This window comes from Melospiza georgiana, chromosome 32 (assembly GCF_028018845.1).
Source record: "Melospiza georgiana isolate bMelGeo1 chromosome 32, bMelGeo1.pri, whole genome shotgun sequence".
NCBI lineage: Eukaryota > Metazoa > Chordata > Aves > Passeriformes > Passerellidae > Melospiza > Melospiza georgiana.
The window spans coordinates 3883384-3910431 of NC_080461.1; the positions used below are offsets into that span (position 1 = coordinate 3883384).

Genomic DNA, 27048 nt, shown 5'->3' on the forward strand with positions numbered 1-27048 from the left:
AACCAGCTGTGTCATCTTTATTAATGTATCTGCTAAAGATATTGCAAAATGAGGAATAGAAAGGTAAACTAAAAAGTGTCAGGCTAAGCTGCTGACAGTCACTAGGTAACCTTTGAGAAAGAGCCAAACTGATACTGAAAAATATTGCATTCAGATGGTATCAAAGGAAGCGGAATTGAAAAAAATCTAAAAATCCCAGAAGTTTAGACAACTGGAATTTATCTGCCCATAGGAATCTTTTCAAAATCTTCAAATGAATTTGATTTTAGGTGATGCAAAGTCCAGCATGTGTTCATCTTCCTTTTCCCAGACTCAGGCCTGTTTCTGCTTTTGAAAGGTCATTAACGTGGTGTCACAAGTTATAAACATGGTATTGACATGGTATCACCCATTGCAAACCACAGAAAGCAGGAAAATCTCTGACCTTGTGCTTTTCCATCAGTGCCACCATCTCAGTTATCTTGTGCTGACATCTGGCATCAGTTTCTCTCTGTATCATTGCAGTTTCCTTACAAAGCAACCTCATCTTTTCTACCTGCCAGTAATAAATTGCATTTCATTAATCAACATAACAATATATTTCTTTTAAATCTTTAAATCTTAATTTCTTCTTCCCCCTGTGGGTACAAAGTTTGCAGTCCCACTTGGGCTTTATTTGCTTTCAAGATCCCTTTGCAATCCCTCATCTTTTCTGCAGATTGTTAAAATGGGCAAGATCAAAGGTACATCCATGGCAGGCAAGCTCACTGCAAACCAAAAGGCCATTTCAAGCACTCTGACCTAACATTTCTTAGCATTGCCATCAAAAAATGTGTGGGCAGAAAAATACTAATATGGGAGAAGTTATAATCTAATTTAACTGGGCTGACCTTATACCAAGGGTGGAATTTCTTTGAACTATATCTTGAAAGAAAGAATTTTTAATGGAGTTCTCATTTTCAAAGACATATTCAAATACTTCAACCTAAGCACCTAATGTACTAAAGCTTTGCTCACAGGGATTCACAACAAGTTCCATTTATGTTAATAAGACTGAAATATGAGCAAGGACTCTGGCCAATAAAGCTTCATAAAAACATTTTAAATTAAAAAAAATTAAATTACAGTAAAAATTAACACCTGTCACCTCTTCATGAAGTTTATTTTCATTTACTTTTCTTGTTTCTATGTCTTTTTGATAGATGTCAACTTCTTCCTTATGTTGCTTGTTCATATTTTCCATCTCTAACTGTAATTTTTTCACCTTTGGAGAAAGCAGAATTGTTATTTGTTTAGGAATTACCATGTTGATGATTTTTTCTTACCTCTTATTTTTGAGCACAAACACTGTTACTTTTCAGGTATATGGTTAAAGTGTTTCCTATTTAAAAGTTCAGCTTTTTTTTAATAAAGAGTTGAACTTTGGCCTGAAGTGAGTTAGAAAATACTCAAAGGAACAACGGCAACAGCACAGTGGGGAAGACTGCCCTAAGCAGTCACCCTAAATGCTGTGAATGCCTTGGAAAAAACCAAATACAGATGGAGATTTTATTCCCTCTCTTGTAAATCTGTATCAGATTTTCACAGGTTTTATGGTACATTTTCCTCCCAGCAGTGCATTTTGATTACAGTTTTTCCTTTTAAGTTTATCATATGAATATCCTCAAAAAAGTCCACTTTTCTTCAAGTGCAATACCCAAAGCTGGACACAATATTCCCATCAGAGGGATTGCCACTGCAGAACACATTTAAAGAACAGCCTAAAAAGAACAATATATTTATATATATATTTCTTTTAAATGCTTTTCCGTTACAATGAGGTTGCTGAACCCTGTTCAGTCCACTATCAACAAAAGAAAAAAAAAAGGAACAGATTGGAAACATCATTAATTGCAATGTGAATCCATCCCTTAAATGTCCAATAGTCAGTGCCCAATGATTAAAAATGGAATCATCTTCTAAAAACTATGAGCTCATTCCTGCAAAGTCTGTATCCCAGATCCATAAACCAGCTCAGAATGTATTTAACAAGTATTATCATTACTTACACTGGGAGTTAAAAACACTCACCTCATCTTCTACATGATGTTATTTAAACCTACCTTCCCTTCATAAGTATTGCTTTTCTTGCTTTCTGCAGTAATTTTCTTTTTCAGCACCTTATTCTGTTGAAATTAAACAAAACAAGCACAGTACCTTAATAAATTAATAGAATTATGTCATGGTTTAACTGCATCAAGAAATTCCAGCTTTCATCGGGCAAATACCTCTCAGCTGTTGTGCAGCTCAGGTTCCAGAACAATTCTTCAAACAAATGAATGTTCAGCTAATTTCTGTGATAATTACTATTTCTTCATGGCCTTAAGAAAGGCTCCTCCTGAGCAGCAGCAGCAGGGAATAACAAATGAGGTGCAGAATGGGAATTAAAACTAAGATGCTGCTGACAGAAGGTGTGAAGATGCTCATGACCAAAACCACAAGTTATTTATTTTTACAGTGAAGTTACTACAGTTTGTGCCAGTGCAGAATTCTTTTCTACTAGTGGTAACTGAGATATTCATTACAAGTACATAAATAACACTATGCACTAAATGAAAAAGAGTAGAAGTTTATTAAAGATATTATTTTTGTAATTGCTTTTTTGAAATTAAGGTTCATTTAACAAATCAAGTGATCCCTAAGATGACTCCCTAGTTTGCCCGGGGTAGGATAAGAAAGGAGAATTTTTAAATTACATAGGTGTATCTAAAGACATCACAGCAGACACAAACCTGCTGAAAAGCAACCCAAACTATAATGTGTTTATGTATTTGTGACATTTAAAATCTCTACACACCTCCTGCTGCAACTCTTCAATGCATTTGGTTTTATTTTCCATCTGTTTCTTTAAATTATTCATCTGAAAGAGATATTTCAGACATGAATTAGTAAGTTCTACAAATGACTCCCTATGTGAGCAATTCCTGTAGATGTTCTCAAACCTGCCCTTGCACCAGTCTAGTTTGTTCCAATGGGACTGAAACACCAGCTGACATGTTAGAATAATCAGAGTTTTAGCCATAAAGTACCACAAGATGTTAATTAATAGCAGTGAACCAGTTCCTTAGTGGTTATGGAGTTAAGAAAGAAGAAGTAAAAAAACCCAGTGTGATGGTTTGACCAGGAAGAAGTGGGAATTCTGGGATGTTGTGGTCAAACCAATGGGTGCTTGGATTTTGATATTGGCACCTGGTGTAGCCGGTGGGGTTTTGGACACACCTCTGAGAACACACAGGGGTTAAAAGCAGAGCTTTGGCCGTGGGAGGCTCTCTTGGGACTTCGAGGGACGGAGGTCGGAGCTCTCCCCTGTCCAGCCACTGCTGCTGGGCGGGGGAGGGGCAGCCATGCGGTAGGCCTGGGCCTGGACAGAGATGGGGGTGAGGAGGCCTTGGAGGATGAAAGGGTGGAGGAGCCCCAAGAGACATCGGGCAGCCATCCCCCCTGCCTCCTTTGGAGACAGACAGCGAGAGAGAGAGAGAGTGCAGCCTGTGTCGTTATCTTGAAACTCAGTAAATATGTGCTGGCAGCAGGCAGCCCGGCTGAGGAGATGGGAGGGGGGGTGCAGCCAGGAGTCCAGCCGCCTGGAGGAGTTTTTAACCCTTTTTGGACAATGAAAACCTTACAGAACATTAACCCTTCCTAGACGAGAGATAAGAGTGGAGGAGGACGAAGGAAATGAGCGAGTGATGGAGGTCTGGACCAGAGAGAGAGAGAGTGAGAGATGTTGAAAGAATGGAGAAGATGGAGTGGCATTTTATGCTGGACTCTTTCGTGTAGCCATGGACAGAGCCACGTTTCCGTGTGATACAGAGACTGAGTCCAGGGGGAGAAATGTCCCAGTGCCAAAGAAGATTCAATGTGGGGACCCCTCGGCCCCAGGGGGTATATAAAATATGGGGGGGATAGATGTCCCAAAGGTGGGATACTGAGCTTTTCTGGAACTGGACAAAGCATCCTTAAAAAGACAACCCTGGAAGCAGTCCTGATCCCTGTTTGGTGGTGAGAGCACCGGAACAAGGATGGAAAAGGCCACCACGACACATGGAAGGACTCCCTCTCCTCTTGAGGAGCTGGAAGTTTGAGTAATCTAAAGGGTGGTGTTGGACCTAGAATTGGTGATTTTGGAGGATGTATTGTATTGGGAATTTAGGGGGGAGGAGGGGGAGAGTGTTTTTGTGAGGTTTTCATTTTCCTCGTGTTTTCTTTTTTTTTTTTTTTTTTCCTCTTTTGTGTGTAGTTTAGTTAATAAACTTTTCTTTATGTTTTAAGCTGGAGCCTGCTTTGCTTATTCCTGGTCACATCTCACAGCAGACACCGGGGAGAAGGTGTACTCATGGGGGCTCTGGCTTTGCCAGGCCAAAACCATAACACCCAGTATCTTCACAATTTATTAAATGCACTTGTATGAAGTTCCCAACATCCATGAAAAAATGAATTTTCCCAATTATTCTCTAGAATCTTCAATGGCTTTTCCTCTCTTGAACTTTCATTTTCAATACTCTTAACCTGAAATGATAATTGTAAATCTTTGACTTTTACAATGAAATTTTGAAATTTGCTAAAAAACCCAGGTTGCTTTGAACCAATAGAAAGAAAAGTAAAAATGTTTGAATCTATTTAAGCTCAAACTCACACTACATATAAAAAGCTAATCCAGAGCCCATCCATCACTGAGTGGGTATATGAAAAACAGAAAAGCAGGTTCTCTGTTTGCCTGAAAACAAACAAATGAATCTTTAATATTAAACTTCCAGCACAGAGTGAACATCCCAGTGACTGTGCTTGTCTTTTGAAATACCAGGGCTCGCATGTGGACACACAAGGGCACAGCTGGCAGCAGCTGGGAAAGAAGAAACCTCTGGCAGAGATCACATCCCCCAGGCAGAGCTTTGCAGGAAAAACCCCAACAAAGATCTTACATTGAATGCTGTCCTCCAGGTTCTGTAAGATATTTTCATGACACAGGACATACATTTTCTTCTCTTTCATCCAGTGTACTTTTCATCTCTTCACCTGTCTTTGCCATTTTCTCCTTCAAAGACTCCAGTTCATTTCTAAATGCCAAATTAACAAGCATTAGTAAATATTTATTTATTGTCTTTAACTTATTTTCAGTACTACTAATAAACCCGTATTTTATTTTCTAAAAAGAGCTGCTAATGTTGATGGGAACTTAATAAGCTGCTCAATGAAAATGTTCCTTAAATGCAGCAACATGCCCAGTAAGTCAATATGTGAACTGTCCATACTTCTTTTAAGTAGGAAAAGATGTTCCAGGAACCCAAGGAAGATACATCCTGACCTGGACTATTGCAATGCAGCTGTGGAACATGGGAGCTGCCTGTCTGTTGAACTGGGGAGGATACAGAGAGTAACTCTGATCCAGTTTTGCCTTGTCACATTTAATCCATAACCTTCAGCTTCTATTTGAATTTCCTTCCCACCTGAGATGTCTAATGCAAAACAAGACAGCTCCTACCGTGTAATACAAAATGATGGCAAACATTGTTCCTGTAGCAATTGGTATTTCTAATCTGAGAAAATTTCTACTTGGCCGACAGCAATTCTCAATAGTTTCTGTTTAGCTATGTAATCTAGAAAAACATTAATCAAAATATCCCAGAAAGCAGCATATGAACACAACCAATTATTTGAGTCTACTTCCTTAAACAATATCAAATATTATTAATATTTGTTTTTACTTGCCTTAGCTGGCTATTTGCCTCTTCTAGGTTTTCAACTAACTGCTTTGTATTTTCTTCTTTTTTCTTACTATCCTAAATAAAGACCCATGTGTCAGCAAAGAAATAAAATTCAAAGTGACTTCTTAAAAACCTCAAAGACATCCAAAGCACACTGACCTGCCTTGTTCACAAGTGTAAATACACTTCCTTTCCAATTCAAACACAAAAAATAGCTCAGGTACTCTACAGACCCAAGTCATGTTGCAGCTCATCATCTAATTTGTAAAACTGAGTAATTCGTCAAATTGAGTATTGTCCTTTCAAGAAAGCTGGAAGTTTACAACTGGTCTCTTGTTGTTCTTGCAGTTTCTGGAGTTCTGCAGGACAGCATTTTTCTCTTGTGCTGTTTGTTCTTTCTCTAGTGAAAGCTTACTGAGATACACTGTTAGCTGTTCATTCTTTAACCTAATTTAAAACAAATGGCCAAGAGGAATAAGAAGGTGCATTTTGAAATCTCCTTTTAAATTAAATATACCCATTATCAAGTGTTATTCCATGCTGAAAGAAGTCCAGGTCTTTATCTACAAATATAAGCTTTGCAGCAGAGTCAGAGAGATGTAAAAAGGTGACAGAAGAAGGAAAGGAAATCAGAGTCAACTTTTATATAAATATAATGTCTAGTGAAGGTGATGTAGTTCAAAGCAAGATTAACAATGAATTCAGAAACTTTCTCGTTAAAGAAGTCAGAGAGATATGGAACAACTACATATGCCATAGAATACATACAAATAGAGAAAGTGGAATTTAGAAATGTAAGTATATAATTAATGGCATATATGTGGTTCAAAACTTCCATTAGAAAACAATCATAGTTCATTTCACTGTGGATTAAAGCAACTTCTATATTACACCAAAACTAATGAAATATTCTATTTTCAAAATGGTCATATCCCTCTTGTTCAAGATCTGTTTTCAGAGTCACAAGCTGCTTTAAATAATCTTGTTCCTTCTCAGCTGTACTTGTCAGCTGTGCTTTCAGTTCATGGAATTCTTTCTGCAAAATGCAAAGGAAGAGTTTTGAGTATCCATGTGCAAACTCCCAACTGCTGGAAGTTATCAGACATGAACTCAGAGCACAAGGCTTTCAGAAGAACCCAACAACATCCATGCCATGGATTATCCAGATTGGATCTTTCCAATCTCTGCTGGGATCTGGAAGTGGTGTGAGACAGTGAACTGTGACACCGGTGCTGTTCATGTCTGTCCCCTGCTGTGAGTTTCATTACCTGGGCTGCAAAATTAGGGTGGGACCCTGCTCTGGGTGCTGTTTCTTATGTATAAACTTGTATCCAAGTCATGATGTGTAACTTCACTATTTCTAAAAACATGTTACTGTTCCCCTGCTTCAGACTTCTCTCATTTGGAGAGCATTTTCATTTTTCTCTCCACATTTTTCTCTCTCTGCAAATTTTTTACAGTAGCCTCAAGATCCTTCTTCAATAAAAGTCCTCCAATCTGCCCATTTTAGAAAATGAGTGAAACTCAGTTCAGAACACTCAATGCACAGATTATAACAACAAGTAGACACAGTAAAATGCACACCTGATTTCAGACTATCTTAACTTTAGTTGATATGGATTCTTGTTAGGCTTGTAAATATAAAATCATAATGAAAATAAACCTTTGTTAAGAGTGTATTTCATATAGCTCAGACTTCTGTGACAGAAAATGGGCCTGTGTCACAGCACAGCAGGGTTCACAGAGGCCAGAGCTAATCACCTTCCTGGAAGGAAGAAAAAATGGGAAAACTTTATATCCAGAGGGAGTGGCCTTTGAATGGGCATGAACAAAGAAGGAAATAACGAAAAACCTTGAGAAGGAAAACCAAAACATGGAAGACAAGAAAAACCAAAAGCACAGGAGACAAGAAAAACAGAGGCAATGAAGAAGTTCTTCAAAGAAAGCACTGAAATTGTGTGTGAGAAAGTTTAGTAGAAATGTTAAGGTTGACTAGATGGAGTTTATTTATGGCATTGAAGTTCTTCAAAGAAAACACTGAAATTGTGTGTAAGAAAGTTTAGTAGAAATGTTAAGGTTGACTAGATGGAGTTTACTTATGACATTTAAGATACTTACAAAGCAAGAGGAATTTCATATGAAGAGCAAATGCCATGAGATTAATAAAATGAACATTTACCAGAGTTTCTGACAGCACTTCAAGTTGCGCTTCTTTATCACATTTTACTTTAGTCATCTCTTCTACAGCACATGGAATTTTTGGAAATTAATGGAATAGAAATTATTTTTCCTATTTAGCAGGGAGTATAAAACATTTCCCCTTTTGCAACACTCAGTTCTCAGAACTTGCTGGATAAGGTTAAGAAACTGAAAAGCTAATTTTTGACTTAATCTAAATGTAGACTTGAAAAAATGATTCAGACATTAGCAAATCTATATCTGAAGAGAAACTAAATATTTATCTTAAATAAAATTTAGAGCCTATTATGTTGTCCACAATTATAGCTTCAAATAAACCATGGACTGTAAGACTAGAGTATTCTCCAAGTATTGATGCACCTGCATTGTTCCAGAAAAAAAATCTGAACTGCTGAAGGTATCAAATGGGTATGCTGAGAAAGGAAACCAGTTGTTACTAACTTCCACATGGTTTCTATGTGCACAGTCACAATTCTGGGATTTTTTACAAGTTCTCAACAGCAAGGCAGAGCGCTTACTCTGGGGACTAAGGAGCACGTCCCTAGAAACCACAGGATATCAAATTGATGATATTTAAGGACAACCCCTGCCAGCATCATTCCACTTCCAGCATGGGGAGGGTCACAGAAACCTCCATGGGAGGGTTTTATCTCTGCTGCAGAAGTCACTCATGGCACCTGCAGTGCTGCTGCTCTGAGCTGCAAACCAGAATTACCTCCAGAGGAATTCATGCATGAATGGTCTGACTATTGGAGCTGTGCACAGCACTGCCCTGTGGCTGCTGCCAGCACCAACGACCCCCAAAGAAAAGTGATCAGCTGAGTAAAAATAAATCCAGGCATTCCTGACAGGTACAGGCACTGTAAAATCATTTCCCAACTATCAGAGACAGTCCATTTCCAGACAACAGCAGAAAACATTTTTATTACCGCCCAGCTCATTTTCTGGCTTTCTACAAGCCTTACCCAGTTCAGCAGATTTATTCTGGAGTTCCAAGGTAAGCAGCTTTGAATCATCTTCAGATTTCTTTAATCTAAGGAAATGGTAAATTAAAAACCCCAAATGTAGGGTACAAAGCACTGCATTTGAAACTTACAGGACAAGAAGACAAAGTCTTAGCATAAGCACTTTAAGAACATCTACCTTTCACCAGGCAGATGATATATCTGCCTGCGCCTGCAACACATATCAAATTTTACTTTTACAACCTCAGAACAGCAGAAATAAAAGTAAACAAATATATACCTACAGAAATCTGTATCTCCTAAAGAGAGAATTATGAAAGTTGGAGGGGGCAAAAATTTACTTTATAGACAGTATCAACTATCACAAACAAAAAAAAATTACATTAAATTATCTGCATTTAGACCACTGTGTGAGAAAAACCTCCAAATTTCAGCTTCATTTCCAGTTGTTCTTGATTTTGTCATAGACTGCAACCTGTAAGATCACTCTTGGAATTTAAACTCATTAATTTACCTATTTTGCTCTTCTTTCAGCAAGCTTTTCAAACTGGCAACAGAAGTCTCAAACTCCTCTGTCAGGGCTGCAAGCAAAGCCTTCATTTTTTCACATTCTTCCTCCTGCTCTTCCTTTTCTCCAGTGACCTGAATTAATGTTTTCACTGTAGTCTGGAATTCAGTTTCCAAGTTCTTTTGAGTAACCTTCAAGACATGATATCATTTCTAAACATGTTTTGCAACAAACAGCTACAGCTGTTTCATGTCTAAAGTATCCATAATTATTTATGCAAATACTCATCCAGTCTATTCCTACTGTAAAACTATAAGCAAGGGGGACCTCTGCCTTTTGCAATGAAATTTTAGCCTCTTCCAGCTCTGCCCTCAAATGTTCTTTACTGACCTGGGACTCCTTTAACATTTCTTCATTGCGTACTAAACAAAAAAAGATGTTTATATTTTTAAAAATAGGATATTTACTAAAAAATGCTGCCAAAAATGGAAAATTACATACATTTAAAGAATTTAACAAAGCACAGTGGTACTGACATCATATACTACAAAATAATATATAAAATTTGAATATAGATTGCTTAAAAATATTGAAAATCAAGTTCTGAAAAGTAAGTTTCCCCAGTGACATCTGCCTGACTCTAAATTTGCAAAACTGAAGCAACATATTGCAATTTTCAAAAGCTCTCACTGCTTGACTCCCCCTAAAAACTGCCCTGCCAGTCCTGCTCCCACATAAGCAGCTCCTGCTCCAAACAAAAATAAGGCCTTCAAGGCCCCAAAACTCTGCTGCCAACCAGCAACAGAATAAGACTATCCTGGCCCTGTTTCCTATGCTTCTATAAACAATTACATCTAATAAATAAACAATCATAAACAGTGACATTTAAATTCTAGAAACAATTACATTTAAACACAGCAGGCAGAACTCTTACATTTTGCTTCCATTAAGTCAGCAATCTTATTTTGTGACGTCTGCAGCTGAGCCTTGATGTCTTTTATGACATCATCTTTTTCATCTCTCTGTATGGTAAGAGCTGAAATCAAGAAAAATGAAAGAAATATCATCATGATGTCTGGAAAAGGGACAGATATTGATTTTCATTTGTACCCAGGTATGATAAGCAGACATTTTGCTGTCATTCAAGTTAGATTAGAGAGATAGATAGATAGATAGATAGATAGATAGATAGATAGATAGATAGATAGATAGACAGAAAGACAGACAGACATACAGACAGATAGATAATATTTGTCTAGATATAATCTTAGCCAAATATTGATCAAGTCACATTACTCTAAACAAAAAAGTTCTCCAATTCAAAATCAAACCATCAATTCCAGTAGACTAAACATCACTAAACTTAGCAGAATTTGAGTTAAATGCAGCTCCAGATGTTATTTCGTCTTATTTTCTAATACCCAGAAACACTTCTTGGCTCTTGCATTGTCCCTTTAGTCACAAATAAAGCTCTACATATTAGATGGTAAAATGAGCAAACCTGCTTTTCCTTTTGACTGACTTCCAGTTTGCATTCTTTTTCAAACTTGTCAACTTTTTCTGCTTCTTCTTTTACTTTTGAGATACAGTAACATCCATAGTTAACATTCTAGCTGAAATATACTCCAAGTTCAATACAACTTCCAGTTTAAGATTGCCTGGAATTGTACAGCTGTACCATTTGTTTCCCAAGAGTAATTGCTGAGGCAATGTTTGATTTTATAATCAAAATACAAACAGAAAAGAGCATGTGAGAATGAAACAGGAACATACCAGGCTATACATAGAGAGAGAGAGCATTTAGCTAAAGTTTCTGTAGCTACACACTAGTGCATTATCATTTAAATAAACAAACTATGGGAAGTAAGTATTGATCTCTAGACTGTACTTCACAGACAAAACTTCAATTTTGGGTGACTGTTTGAGAAATAAAGTTCCAACTTTGGCCCAGTGGAACAGCAACAGAAGGGGCCAGGCAGTGACCAAAGGCAGCATGAATAAAAGAAGGGTCCCAGTGTCTCAGTGTGAGCTGCTCACCATTCCAGCACTTCACATCTTGCTTCACCATTCCAGCACTTCACATTTCTCTGCCCTGACACTGCATGTGTAACACAAGCTATGAAGTACAAAACTGAGCCAGCTGCATAAACGCAATAAACAGAATTCTCACATTTGAAACTCATTTCCAATCTCTCGTCCTCTGCTTGCACACGAAGCTCTTCAAATGCCACTGTCATTCTCTAAAAACAAAATTTAATATTTGAAGTTCAATACTGGAAACCCTGGAACTTCTCCAGGGGCTGCTGCCCACCTCAGCCATTCTGAGGAACCAGCAGGGAGGTGAAACAGAGCCCAGAAAGAAGCCAGAAGCTGTGGCAGTGACCCAGCACTAAGCACACATCACCCAGATCACAGGATCTACATCCCACACACTGCTGCACCTTCTCCATTGAATGTGTTTGATATAACACAAAAATAATTCTTGAAAAGGGATTGAAAACCCAACTTCCTGCATCACACATGACATGATACCCACACATGATGGATACAAACAGTATCCCAACATAAACATGGAACTCAGCTCAGCTCACATAACTCCTTTCATCAAGCTTGCTCACTTACTTCTACGTTGCTGTGAAGTTCCTCATACAATCATATTGGTGCTTCCTTTTCCTGTTCATCTATCAAAGCAAGAACATATGAGAAAGTTTTTCTTTTGAACAAGAATGCCAGCTGTCCAGGTCATTATACTTAATCAGCATAATAAATTTAAAAAGGAATTATCAACTCCATTCTTATTAAATAAGTCATTATGAAACATGCTGCCAAAAGTTACAGAATCTAGGGAAAATGTGTATTTCAATGAAACATTAAGCAAGCTCAACTTTTAAATTTCCTTCCTAAGATATTTTTTCTGTGAAAAGTGTAATTCTGGATCAGTTTATGTGACCATATTAATTATTATAGTATTAATGCCATTTAATAATAATGTATCAAAACTGTTAGTCTTTATAAACTGTAATCTAGGGTTTAGCACTGAATTTCTTCCTATCAGCAGATACCTATAACCACAGAGCTGTCATTATAAAATTGCAACACTCCACATCCATATTTTCCTTCTTTCCTTTCACTTTTGTAATTGATACTATTTTTTCCTAAGAAAACAATTAAAAAGAGAACAGTAAAAGACACAGCTATCAAAAAGAACAGTAAATCTATATACAAGTGTTTCTAGAATTAAGGCTAAAAAGAAATAGACACTTCTTAGGTATCCACGATCAAGTTAGTAAAATTCTAATGATTATAATACCAATTCTAAGTTGCATATAAAGTAGGATTTCCAATCAAGAACATATTTTAAAACCTCAAGAATTTAAACTTCAATAAGTTATCCAACTATCTTGGCTTGTTCAGTTTCATGAGAAGAATTCCAGTTACTCATTACACCTTGGGGTTCAGACCTTTTTTCCCCATAAATGTGTGATGGCTGAAAACAGGAAATGTCAGCTTTGAAAATTTGTTCCAGAGTGCTGGGAATTCAGAGTAGATTCTACTGCCTAAAACAGGCATGAAGTGTCACTTCTCATGACTGAATATATTCCCAGAGTGTGGCTGGGACTGCAAAGCTTCAATGGGCTGGGCAGCCTTGGGGAGCCCTGCCCTGCCCTGCAGTGGCTCCAGTGCCAGTTGGGGCTGTGGGCACTGCCTCAAACCTGGAGCACTGTTTGGGCACCCAAAGAGCTCCCAGGCTGGCAACCTTGCAGCAAGCAATTTCACTGCCTTCAAAAGCCCTCTGCATTCAGCATTACAAACCAGAAGTCTGTTAGACCTGGGGCTTCACTTCCAATTTTGTGAGCCACTTAAAATTCACTTCTCATTCTGAGAGCCACATCCAGTCGATCTCAACTGGAGAACTTTTCTGAATAGCACAAGAAATTTCTTCTTCTTGCTTCTGTTTGTGAATTTAGAGCAAGCTAGAAGCACATTTACTCTGATAAATAAAAACTAAAAAAGCATTTACATTTGCTGGTCTTCTCTGTGAAGTGAGTACAGGTTTCCTTGAGCAGATTACACAGATGCCTTGAAGCAGCAGCTCTAAGGGAGGGAAAAATATCATGTTTGCACAGGAGTGCACAGTGCTTTGTGTACCTAAGGAGTAACAATGGAAATGACCTTCAAAATTTAACAGCTACATAAAAACTGTCCACATGGAAACTGATTATTTCCACCACAAAAAATATATCCTTGGTTCTATTACTTACTCTTTCAAGAGATCTTTATTTTCACATATCTCATCTTCCAGTTTCAAATGGAGTTTTTCATTTTCAAACTGATTTCATAGGGAACAAAAAGACATTGTTATTGAAAAATATATTAGAAATGCACTTTGACTTCTCAAATCCCTCATGAAAAAGTAATTTGGGGCATCAGTAGACAGAAATCTGTTTTATCTGGTATTACATGCTGAGTCATCTTTTGCATGAAAGATGTAATAATTAATGAACAATAATTTACCAGCAACGGAGACACTTACAGGTATATTCTTCATACACACCCTCACACAGGACAGGTGCTTGCAACTTCTCAAAATAATCATTTTCTCAAGGCACAAACCAAACTGCAACAGTCTTTAATATTTAATTGTATCAATAATAGTGTCATACTGAATCAGGAAGCACTGAACTTCATCTATTCAATGTACACTATACAATACTGGCCTGCAGTACTTGAATGGCTTTATTCTGTGCTTCAATAATCTTTCTATTCTCTTGGAGTTTTCTTTCTTTCTGGTTTAGTTCACTTTCCACAGTCAGTTTCCACTGCTTGATCTTCTCAGCCTCTTTGTAGAGTTTTGAGAACAATTCATTCATTGTTTCTGGATTCTATTAAAACAAGTTCCACAATTTAATCTCAAATACTACCTAATTAATAGGATATAATATGTAATTAAAACTGTTGTAGATAATGTATTTATCTCTTAGAAACATCACAAGAGTAATATTTTTCTACAGATGGTGATATAAGCTTAGATATGATCAGGAGCCCAAGTTTAAATCTTTGTGCATCCTCTGTGTATGTATCAAAAGGCATTACAGAGCACACAGGAGAAACAAATACAATGAAATATCCCAAACCCCCTTCAGACATCACCAAATAGATGGGCTTAAAGACACGGATAACTGCAGTCCACCAAAATCAATAAAAGTTTTGCCAGAATTATCAGTGAAGCCAAAATTCCTTCTAGCAGGTTCTTCACACATTTCTGTCCTCTCCTTCTGACAGACACTGCTGAGTTAAGTAAAAGCAGCTTCAGAGACTTTGCCCAGGAGTACCTGTGATATTGCCATGAACACACACAGAATCACAGAATAATGAGGTTGGAAGAGACCTCTCAGATCATCGAGTCCAACCTATGCCATGACACCTCAACTACAGCACCAAGTGCCATGTCCAGGCTTTTTTAAACACATCCAGAGATGGTGATTCTACCACCTCCCTAGGAAGAGCATTCCAGTGCTTCATTATTCCTTTGGTGAAAATTTTTTCCCTAATATCCTATCCTAATTCCCTAATAACCTATCCCTTCCCTGCTGTCTCTTGAGACTGTGTCCTCTGGTTCTGTCAGTGCTGCCCGGTGGAAGAGACCAACCCCACCTGGCTCCAACCTCCCTGCAGGAAGCTGAGAGAGCAATAAGGTCACCCCTGAGCCTCCTCTCCTCCAGGCTAAACAGCCCCAGCTCCTTCAAACGTTCCTCACAGGGCTTGTGTTCCAAACCCCTCCCCAGCCTTGTTGCCCTCCTCTGGATGTGCTCCAGCATCTCAATGTCCTTCCTAAGCTGAGGGCCCAGAGCTGGACACAGCACTCAAGGTGCAGCCTCAGCAGTGCCCATACAGGGGCAGAATGAGCTCCCTGCTCCTGCTGGCCACACCATTCCTGATCCAGGCCAGGAGCCATTGGCCAGGAGCAGGGCACACTGCTGGCTCATGTTCAACCGGCTGTCCCCAGCACCCCCAGGGCCCTTTCTGCCTGAGCACTATCCAGAAACACTGTTCCCAGCTTGGAATGTTGTAGGAGACTTCTGTGGCCAAAATGTGGAACTCAGCACTTGGACTGATTAAACTTCATGCTGCTGGACTCTGCCCATCCATCCAACTAAGTCTCTAAGTCTCTCTGCAGAGCCCTCCTTCCTTCCAAGAGATCAACACAAGCTCCCTTCTTAGTGTCCTCTGCAAATTTACTGATGAAGGACTCAATGCCCTCATCCATGTCATCTATAAAAATATTAAACAGAACTGATCCCAGTACAGCCCTGAGGGACAGCACTGGTGCCTGGCTGCCAGCTGGATGCAGCACCATTCACCACCACTCTCTGGGCCCATCCAGCCAGTTCTGAGCCCAGCACAGAGTGCTCCTGTCCCAGCCATGGCTGCAGCTTCTCCAGGAGTGTGCTGTGGGAGACAGTGCCAAAGGCCTTGCTGGAGCCCAGATACACAAGACCCACAGCCTTTCCTGCATGCACCAGGCAGTCATCTGTTCACAGAAGGAGCCCAGGTTGGTCAGACATGACCCACCCTTGGTAAAGCCCTGGCTGGGTCTGATAGCCTGGCCATGCTGGGAGTGCTGTGTGATAGCACTCAGTATGAACTGCTCCATTATCTCACCTGCTACTGAGGCCAGGCTGATTGGCCTGGAATTACCAGGATCCTCCTTCCTACCTTTTCTGTACATGGGTGTCACACTAGCCAGTGTCCAATCATTTGGAATCTCACAGTGAGCCACAACTCCTGATAAATGATGGAGAGAGGCTTGGCAAGCTCATCTGCCAGCTCCCTCATCACCCTGGCATGGATCCCATCTGGACCCAGGGATTTATAAATATCCAAGTGTCCCAGCAGTTCTCTGCTCACACACGGAGCAGGAAGGAAAACCACCACCCCTGTGCCCTTAGAACACCTTGAAAGTTCCCTACAAGCAGGGCTGGGCCAGTGGTTGAAGCAGGGAGAGCAACACACGAGCCCCAAGGGCCCTCTGGTTCACTTACAACAGCCCCAAACACCATCCTTGTTCTGGCTGCATCACAGTTTTGTTACAGTCCTGATGGTACTTTAATATCTTAGGATTAAAAAAGTCTAAAAAGTTGTCAGGGATATGAAAAACAGCACAGAGAGCACAAGAAATGTGTTTTATTTTGTGGTAGCAAACAGTGTTTTGTAGCTGCAAAGTACAGAAGCTATTGCAAAAAAAATGAGCTGTACTGAGTTGTGCTACAGCAGAGATCTGCTGGTAAATACACTGTGAAAAGAATCCAGTGTTTGAGGAAACCACTGAATTCATTGTTCTACAGATAAAATAAAGCCAGAATAAAGGCAATTGTGATAATCCACTTCAGTTTTCCAAAGAATACTCTGACTTCAACCCTTCTGCCCTTCAACAGAATGTTCAGAACCAGTTCCACAAGGATACTTAAGTGTTTAAATCTTACTCTAATTAAAGCTCATAGACTTTGCAGACACTTCAAACAAAGAAAAAAACAACAACAATATTGCAATCACCTTAATTTTTAAAGATTAATTTCCAGGCATGTTCACTAAATCACAAGTATCTCCTCTAGGTGATTCAGCTTTAAACAGGAGACAGAAAACATTATTCCCTTCTGACTACTTCCTTTAGCCCTCAAATATCTACTGAATAATGCTTTAGGCGCTGTTTGGGAACAAATTCAAAAGACCCCAAGGAATTAGATGTGCAGAGCTGATACTTAGCTGATCTCTTCATCTACTTCAGAGCAAAATTTCACTTCCTGTGAAATTGTATCTGAAACATGAAGAGATTTTGATCACTGTATTTCTAAAAAAAGTAACAGTGAAACTGTATTTAACAGTTACAGATATGAAACTGTGGGACTACCCATGAAAATTAAAACTTGACAATTAAAGAAGGTGCATGGCAAATATTCCAATCGTACCTGAATCAGTGATTTCGCCATGGCTCGACACATTGAATGGCAACTTAAAGTCATCATCTGAGCGCCTGTTAAAACCCTGCACAAATTTAAGAATTTTTAGTTTCTTAGTTTCTTATGGGTAGATTTGTAAAGAGGAATTATAAAATCCTGGGGAAAAAAATCCCTACAGATGATGTGAAAATAGAATTTGTCATTAATAAAACAGCTGCCTACAATTTTCAAAGCCCAAGGGATTGGTAATGGCTTTGGAACTCACTTCTTACTTCCCTATGGTTGATCAAACTGTTGGTGTCCTGCAGTTTGATTTACAGACTGTGGCCAAAGGGGAGCTTTCAATGCAGGGAACTCAGCAGCTCCTGCCTGTTTGGGCACTGCTGCATGGCAAAGGACTCAAGGAGACAAATTACTTTTTTGGAGACCAGTAGTTGATATTTCTTTGCTTTACTTCCAAGGGCACTTCTAAACCATATCTGATTATGTTTCAGCATGAAAATACCCTTTTACAAGGTTTTTAAGTCACAGAAGTTCATCGTGTAAACAGCTAACTCATCTGCTGTCAGAATATCTCATCCCTCATCTCAAAATATTTCATTAGGAGCTTTGACATGAAAAAATAACTTGTTGAATTCCCATAACTCAGCGTGGGGACAGAACATTTTCACTGCACACCTGATCCGGTGAGACCAAGACACCAACGCCAGTGTGAGCATCTGAGTGGGGCCTGTGGGAATCCATAAAATCAGAGGGTTTGGGAAAGCTGCAAAAGGCAGGCCTCAGAGAGAGCAGAACTGTGATTAGAGCCAAGCAGCAGCCATGAGACAGGTCAGCAGAAAAATTATGTAAAAAGTAGAAAAGTAATGACAAATAGAACAATGGTCTGTGTATTAATGCTTGGCTAGAACAACTCCCTAAGTTACGGAAAAGTTCATCTAGCAAGGTATTAGGAAGTTTTAAGCTTAATAATGGAGCTCTGTGCATTGTGTTTTAAGGCTTACAAGCAGGTATTGTATTCAAAATAAGCAAGCATTATTTTAACCAAAGGTACGTGTGCTTATAGTGGTTGGATAGAACTACTGTCAGTGTGCTTTTGCTTTGTGTGATTGGTCAAAAAACTTTTCAAGTAAGTTGTACCATTAAGTTCTTGGTCGGCTGCCTGGGATGTGAGCTGCTGGCATCTTCCCATTGTCACAACCATGTAATAAGACTGATGCTGGAAAATAAAACAGCTCAAGGCAGTTCCTCAGCAGTCCCGTCCCGTTGGTGATTTGATAAGAGACCCCGGCCAGCGATAGAGCCCTGCTCGCTCTCTGGGCTGAATTACCCACAGCAAATGTGGACTTACAGCACAGAGCGGATGCTCCAGAAGATTATTCCCTTCAGTTTTGATGGAAAACAACAACAAAAGTCTTTAAAATTCAAACCGAAGATGTCTGTGCCACTCTAGGCACACGCAGAGAAATTAGTCCAGTGCAGGAGCCGTCCCAACCCATGCAGGGGCAGGTGTGTGTCTGCTCCAGCTCGGGACAAGGGGACAGGTGTGTGTGTGCTCCAGCTCGGGGCTGTGCCCATGCAAGGGGCAGGTGTGTGTGTGCTCCAGCCCGGGGCTGTGCCGGGGCAAGGGGCAGGTGTGTGTGTGTTCCAGCTCGGGACAAGGGGCAGGTGTGTGTGTGCTCCAGCCCGGGGCTCTGCCGGGGCACTCCCCGGGCCCAGCACTGTCCCCGTGTCCCCGGGGAAGGGCCCCTGCGCTTTCCCCCCGTCCCCTCCTCAGCCGCGGCCTCCAGAGCAGCACAGCCCGAGGGGGCGGCCGGGGGGAAGGGTGTGGTATGGGCCGCCCTCAGCGGCCCCGCGGCCGAGCGCTCACCTGGGATCTGCCCGCAGACACCTGCCCAGCACTCAGGCGCGGCGGCATGAACAATTGAAAGTGGTTTTCCTTCTCCGTGGCTCCGATAAAAGAGCGGGCGGGGCGGCCCCAGCGCCCGGCGGCCGCTGAGGGCGGGCGTGAAGGGCGGGAAGCGGCAGCGGCCCCTCAGCGCGGGAGAGCTCTGAGGGGAAGGGGGGGTCCCGCCTGCACAGGGAATAATTGGGGGAGCCCGCTCCTGCTGTGGGAAAAATGCGTGTTTTATGATTGGCTTTTCGCAAATATTAAAATGAATATTATATGTGTTGTGTCAGAAAGTTGTGCTGTAATAATTTTCTTAAGTAGTGTGTTAAATCTAGTTTTAGGGTCTAACATAATGTTAACATCGAAACTAGAGATACTTTTTTTAAAGAAAGGACTTGCAGCGAGATTGCCGCCACAGGACATCTAAAACAGGCTATTGTTTTTAAGGGTTAATCCTCTGTAAAGTGTGTCCTTTTTCAGGCTTATGCTGCCCAGAAGAAGTTACCCAGACGTCTGTAACTCTTTGTTTCTATTATCTCCTATTGTCCCAATCCATATTGTCCAAATTATTAATACTCTAATTATAAAAGTATCTTACATAGCATAGTTTCTATTTTAACATTATGGTATAACCTAAAACTAGATTTAACACACTACTTAAGAAAATTGGTACAACACAACTTTCTAACACAGCACATATAATATTCATTTTAATATTTGTGAAAAGCCAGTCATACAATATGCATTTTTCACAAAGGTCATGCAGGCCCTGGAGGCATCTCCTGAAGCTGGCACAGCCCCAGCAGACGGCATTGGTGAGGAGGGGCTGCTGGGGGGCAGTTTGGAATAACTGTGCTGTCCTAGGGTGACGTTATGATGCTTGTATCCCCATTCATGTGTTCTCTTTATGCTGGATATTATGTTCTGTGCCTTCAAGACTGGCTCTGAAGAGCGAAGTTTTGTTTTGGTTTTGTTATCAGCCACTCCCCCAGGGCTGGCAGGACACAGAGACAGGGCAGTACACGGTGCTGCTTTTGCTTTTTGCTTGACTTTTGCTTTGTTTTTGCTCTTGCTTCTGCTTTGCTCCAGCTTTGCTCTTGCTTTTGCTTCTGTTCATTAGTTAGTTTAGCTAAGCAGTCCGACTTTTTCCTGGAATGTTTTTCCTTCCCCTTTTTTGGAACCACTCAAACTGCTCCAGACTGGGCCCTGGGAACACCGAGAGTTTGCACCTTGTGGCTGCAGCAGCTGCCCCAGCACCGGAGGGACTGATAACAGAGTGACCATTCCCAAGAGAGACTTTCTGAACTTGTCATCTTTTTCAGAGTGGTGAAAGAGTGTTGTCACCTGGTATTGATCATTTTGTGTGCTGGGGGGTGTTTTACTTCTTAAATAAACATGTTCTTTCCACTTCTCTCCGAGGAATCCTTCCCGAACTGGCTGGGGGGAGAGGCCGTGTGGGTTTGCTTTCTGGAGGGGCCCCTTTGGAGATTTTCTCCCAAATTTGCCTTAAACCAGGACAAAATTTGGTGCCCAACGCATGGGGCTTGAGAGAGAGTGGAAAAAACCCTGGTCTGACAGCATTTTGGTTGCCATTACTCTGTGTTGGTATCAAGCAGTTAATGGCCATGTTTTCTGAATTCATAATGTCTCTTGGGGTGGAGGCTTGCATGCATTTCTGGTCCCTAGTTGCGGATTATCATTAACGGGACATCACACAATGATAAATATGATCAAGTGAAGCCAATTTATTACAAAAAGCAAGCCATATTTATACTGTTCTCTACTGTTCACACCTCAAGCTAATACAAGATTGGTTAAAGCCTTTCTACGCATGCATTTTGATATTTCAGTTCATTTTAGTTAGTCTTTCTTCTTCATGCATCTCGCTGCGATTTTCTTGTCTGCCTTTGCATCCTGAACCATCTGCTGCTGAGCGTGTTCTTCTTCTTTTGTGTCCTTCAAGGGCATGGTGACCTTACTCAGTTTCTATGAAGGCTGGATTGTGCATATATTGCATATGTCCATTGTCCTGCAAAAAACCCTCAACACTCCTCCCAATGATTTCTGGTCATTCAAGTGCCCTTCAGCTGACTGGTTTCATGCTTTGAGCTTCAGAGAATTGCCCAATCTTTCTGAAGCTCAAATAAATATCATATTAGTCAACATCTTAATTGTGTTTATATCTCACAGAATTATCTTTTCTTTTGTCTTTGTCTGAAACTGTTACTGTACGGAAATCTGTGGGGGATGGTGGACATGTCAGATGCTGCTGGGACATCCCAGAGCACTTGGACCTGGGCTCTGCACAGGAGAGCTCTTCATCTCCTTTCTCTCTTTTCCTCCCTCTGGGCATGGAGGGAACTCCTGACTTCAGCGTGTGACTCGTGTGTGCAAAGAGCAAATCTGGGCAGAATTGGGGCAGGGAGGTTTGGGGGGACATTGGGATCTGTGCTGGGCACAGAAGGTGTTTTCCATTGCTCTGAGGCTGTCTGCTGTGGAAAGTAGATTTAATATCCAGCAGAGGAATGACTTTTGCATTTGATGGAGCTGTGCCTTCCCTTGGCTTTTTTGGCTGAAAAGATATAGAGAAGCACACACAGAGCTACCAACTCCTGGATTCCAGCAGTGTTCAGATAGAAATTCCAAGAGGAGGTAGGGTCAAGATGTGTGCTTGCCTTGTGGTCAGCCTTCAATACCCCTTGGTCTCCCTGGGCCCTTCCCCCAGTTGGGACTTGGGCTCATTTGGTCCCTCAGGAGCTGGGCTGGGGCTGCAGAGGTGGCGGTGGAGCATTGCCTGTTCTGTGCCAGGGACTGGCAGACACTGCTGGGCTGGGATAGAGGCTCAGGGGGGATTGGGGTCACAGGGCAGGGCAGGGTGTAGGTCACAGGGCAGGACAAGGCTGGACCTGCCCCTTCCTCCGCAACACACAAAATATTTTGAGGCAACAATCTCCTCCAGTCTGTCGCAACAGGGAATGCTGGAAGTGAAATCCCAATTGTGGCCATGGCGCCTGGCTGAGAAGGACAGTTCTTTTCCATAGCAAGGAAAGCACAGAGCCTCAGTGTTTGGAAGGCAGGTGAGAGTCTCACTAGGCAAGGCCAGCCAGACTTTTCAGGAATGGCAGATTTTTTCTGGGAGCAGTCTTTGGATATAGGGAATTCTGGAGGTGGAAGTCCAATCTGAGCCATGCATGCCTGGAGAAGTAGGACAATTCTTTCTCATAGGGAGGAAAGCATGGAGCCTTCCCCACTGTTTTGGGAACAGATGGGAGGTGACTCTCCTGAAACCATTGCCAGCCAGATTTCTCCTGGCAATATTCCCATGGGAAGAATCCCTGGATATGAGGAAATTTGGAGGTGAAATCCCAATTCTGGCCATGGGTGCCTGGAGCAGAAGGACAGTTCTTTTCCATTGGGAAGGAAAGCACAGAGCCCCAGTGTTTCAGCAGCACATAAGAAGTGACCCTCAACATGCAAAGGTCACTTGGACCAGTCAGGCAGTCCATGGGAGGCCAAACCAGCCAGACCTGTTCTGTGTGCCCTTGGTTTCATGGGGCTCCCTAGTGTCACAATGGTGCCTTGGATCCATGGGGCCCCTCAGTGTTGTAATGGTGACTTGATTCCATGGGTTCCAGCAATGTCACAATGGCCCCTTGATTACAAGAAGACGTGCAGTGTCACACTGGCCCCTAGGTTTGATGGGGTCCCACAATGTCACAGTGGCCCCTAGGTCATAAGGCCCCACAGTGTCAAAATGGTGCCAAGGATTCCATGAGCCCTTGCAGGGTCACAATGGCCTCAGTGGCTCCCCAGGCCCCACAATGTCACCTGGCTCCTCTGTTCCATGAGGTCTGCAATGTCACAATGGACCCTTGGACCCTGTGTGTCTGCAGTGTCACAATGGTCTCCTCTGGCTCCACAGTGTAACAATGGACCTTTGATGACAGGAGGCCACTCTGTGTCACCCTGGAGGTTTGGTTCCATGGAGCCCTCCAGCGTCACAATGGTCTCCTTTGGTTGCCCAGTGTCACAATGGACCACTGATGACATAAGGCCCTGCAGTGTCACAATGGACCTTTGGTTCCACGCAGCCCTGCAGTCTCACAAAGGCCTCTTGGTTTCACAAGGCCCCACAATGGTCACAATGGTCTCACTGGTTCCATGAGGCTTCACAGTGTCACAATGCTTTGCATATTCCATGGGGCCTCATAGTGTCACAATGGTCTGTATGTTTCCATGAGTCCCCTGAGTGACACAAGGGTCTCTTTGATTCCATGGTGTCCCTCAGTGTCACAATGGCCCTTTGGTTCCATAAGGCTGTAAAGTGTCTTAATTGTCTTTGCATGGTTCCATGAGGCCTTGCAGTATCACAATGAACCTTTGGCTCCATGGAGTCTCGCAGTGTCACAATTACCCCTTGGTTCCATGACATCCCAAAGGGTCATAACGGTCTCCATGGTTCCATGAGGCCTTGTAATGTCACAATGGACCCTTAGTTTGATGGGGCCTCACAGTGTCACAATGATCCCTGCATTCCATGGAGCCACACAGCATCAGTACACTCCCCTTGGCTCCATGAGGCCCAGCAATGTCACAGTGCTCTCCATGATTCCATGAGGCCCCACAGTGTCACACTGGTCCCTTGGTCTCACACGGCCCCACAGTGTCACAATGGTCCCTTGGTCTCACAGGGCCCCACAGTGTCACAATGGTCCCTTGGTCTCACAGGGCTCCACAGTGTCACAATGGTCCCTTGGTTCCATGGGCCCTGTGCTGCTGCATTCCCCCCTGCTGTTCTCAGGCCGCCCTGCCAGCTGAGAAATGCTCCTTGGGCCTCAGCCTTGGCCAACAGCCCCTGGGCTCAGCTCCTCTGCAGCTCATCACAAACACTGTCTGCTCCAGGCACTGCTGCTGCCCAACCAGCTCCTGGTTCCTTTAGGAGCAGCCCTGGGAACTGTTTCTGTTCCCTGAGTAGCACAACATCCCTGTTCTCACACTGCCAAAGAAAGCTGTTGATGCCAAGTGCAGCCAGGATGAACCATTGCTGGGACTGAAGCCCCTCTCTTGGGGCCCTGCAAACAGCGCTCCAAAAGGAGCCCTTGGAGCTCTCCTGGGCCAGCGACTCCCTCTGAGTGGGGCCTCTCCCAGCTGGGAACTCTCCCGTTTGCTGCATTCGGGGATCCTCAACAACCACAGAGCCTGGGCCAATCCCCCCACTCCTCCAGGCTCAGCCCTTCACCCACTGCAGAGATGCCAGAGCATCCACAGGGAGCATTTCCTGCCCTCAGGGAAATTGCTCACAGGTGCCTTGCACTGACTCTTTGTGTCTGTGTGCACACAGGAGTGCCTGTGCTGGGGAAATGTGGCAGAAATGCTGCTGTCTGAGGGGCTTGAGTGCCTTGGATAGCTGAGTCAGTCAGGCCTTTAGGTAAGGTTAAATACCAAGGTCTAAGCTAAGTTAAATTCTGCTAAGAGTTGTTCTTTTGCTAAGTTGTTACATTTATTATAAGGTACAAGTTAAATTGAACATTGTTGAGTGTTACTCCTCTGTTAAATTGCAAAGTCATAGGTTTTGTCCTGGTTTAGGACAAATTAGGGGAAATCTCCAAAAGGGAGCCCCCCAAACAAAACAAGCCTCCAACCACCCCTCCCGCAACACCGGGTTCGGGAAGGAATTTCTTGGAGGAGCAAAGTGGAAAACAAAACCTATTTATTTACAAGTAACAAAAGAACACTCCCCAACACAAGAAAAGGAAAGAAACAGACTGTGTGGTGAGGGCGCCAGGCTTCTCTTGCAAGCTCCAGGTGTCCTGGACGTCTCAGGTCAGGTCCGGAGTCGGTCCAGTATCTTCAGGGGAGGGTAAGAAAGAGGGAACAAAAGAAAAGAAAAAAAAACAGCGCAAAAAGCAGAAAGCAAGCAAGCAAAGCGGCTAGCCAAGCCAAGCAGCAAAAAGCCAAAAGCAAAAAAGCCCTGGTCAAACATTCCCCCCCTCTCTTCCCCGCCCCGCCGCAGCAAGACGGCTGGGGGAGGGGGGAAGAGAGAAAAGGCACAGCTGCCAGACACAACACACGGTATTGGGATAAAGGCTGTCAACCCACGACAGGTTTTAAGTTAGATTAAATATGGTTAAGAGCTGTTGTTTCGCTAAATTGTGAAGTTGAAGGTATCAGTTAAGGTTAAGGTATAAATTCAATCCTGTTAGATTTGAGCTCTGTTAAGCTTTTATCTCTTTATTCTTTTATCCTTGTCCTCATTGTCCTTGTGTCACACACAAGCCCAGGAGCAGTCCTCAGTTAATTTCTGGTTTGATTACCTGGATTTGGTGTGGTTTTGTTGTTGCTTTATTTCCCTGGTGTGCCTGAAGTGCCCACTCAGGAGCAGAGTAACTCTTGCCAAGGAATTTTGTGCTGCTGTCCCTTAATATTAAATCTGGTTTTGGCTGATCCTTTGCCGGGGATTTTTTCAGCACTCTCAAGGCCTTGTTGGTAGCAGGGTGAAGGAGCCCTGGCCCAGGCTCTGGCCCTGGGGGACATGGGTGTTGCAGAATGAGGCCTTTGTCGGGGATGAGCCATTTGTCAGTAAGGGAAAAATCTGACACTCAATATGAGTCATCAGCAAGTTCCATTTATTGAAGAGAGCATCAGACACTTATAAAGCAAGCAATAAGCTTATGAATATTCTGTAAGCCAAGCGATCTATTGGTTAAACTATACCATCAACTCTTCCTCATTCCTTTGGGCCTACATTCTCTATTTCCCACATCTCTCTGTCCACTTGTTAGCATACTCAGCTAGGCCCAAGGACAGGCTATCTTGCAGGTGCAGGACTTGGAATTAGCCACAGCCTTGTACTTTACCAGTCTCTAGTCAACTAAATTCCCAACATTTCCCCCATTTTCTTTTGGAACAAGCAAAGTTCTATGGGCTAACTGCTTCACACTCTGCAACACAAGAATAGGCAATTCCAACAACTATTACATTACAATCAGTATACTCAACTAGCAAGGTTTCTTTTTTACAAGGGATCTAAGCCAGGGAGACAAACTGAAAAGGCTATCACTATTTATAGTATATGCTATACAACAGATGCAAAAAGCATTCTATGCTGCCACAAAGCTCAAACAAAACTCAGGTGTGATAATGCAACTTACAAAATAAGCTAAAGGAGCAACATGTGCGCAGGTTTCATCTGCGTTGATTGTCTGGTAAGTTTGCTTTCCATTCTCAAACAGCAGATATACTTACAACAGGAATGGCTTTACTCACAAATGCTTCTGATTGTACCTTTTAACTAGATTTTATTTGATGTTCACGACAACACCTTACACACAAGTCATAAAAAAAATGCCTGGCATAAATCTATCTAACATCACTTAAACTTAATAGAACTTAGACTTAAAATACTTAAAATATTTAAACTTAACAGAACTTAACATCACTTAAACTTATCTTTACTTAAACTTAACAGAAATTAAACTCAACAGAACTTTAACTTAGCAGAACTTAAGTTTAACAGACCTTAACCTTAACAAAACTTAAACCTTAACAGAACTTAACAGATTTTCAAATCAACAGAACTTACATGTAAAATCACTTAAATTTAACAGAACTTAACCTTAACAGAACTCAACCAACTTTAAATTCTACATAACTTAAACCCAATATAATTTAAATGTAACAGAATCTAAATTCACTTAAACTTAATAACACTTAAACTTAACAGAAATGAAACTTAAAAACATTTAACCTTAACAGTATTTAACATTTAATGACACTTACTAGATAATTTAACTTAAACTAGTTAGCA

At 41.8% G+C, this 27048-nt stretch overlaps 1 pseudogene; it reads right to left on the reverse strand.

Annotated features, from left to right (window-relative positions):
- The window catches only part of LOC131095000 (synaptonemal complex protein 1-like), a 29198-nt pseudogene that overhangs the window by 1326 nt on the left and 824 nt on the right, over positions 1-27048 (reverse strand).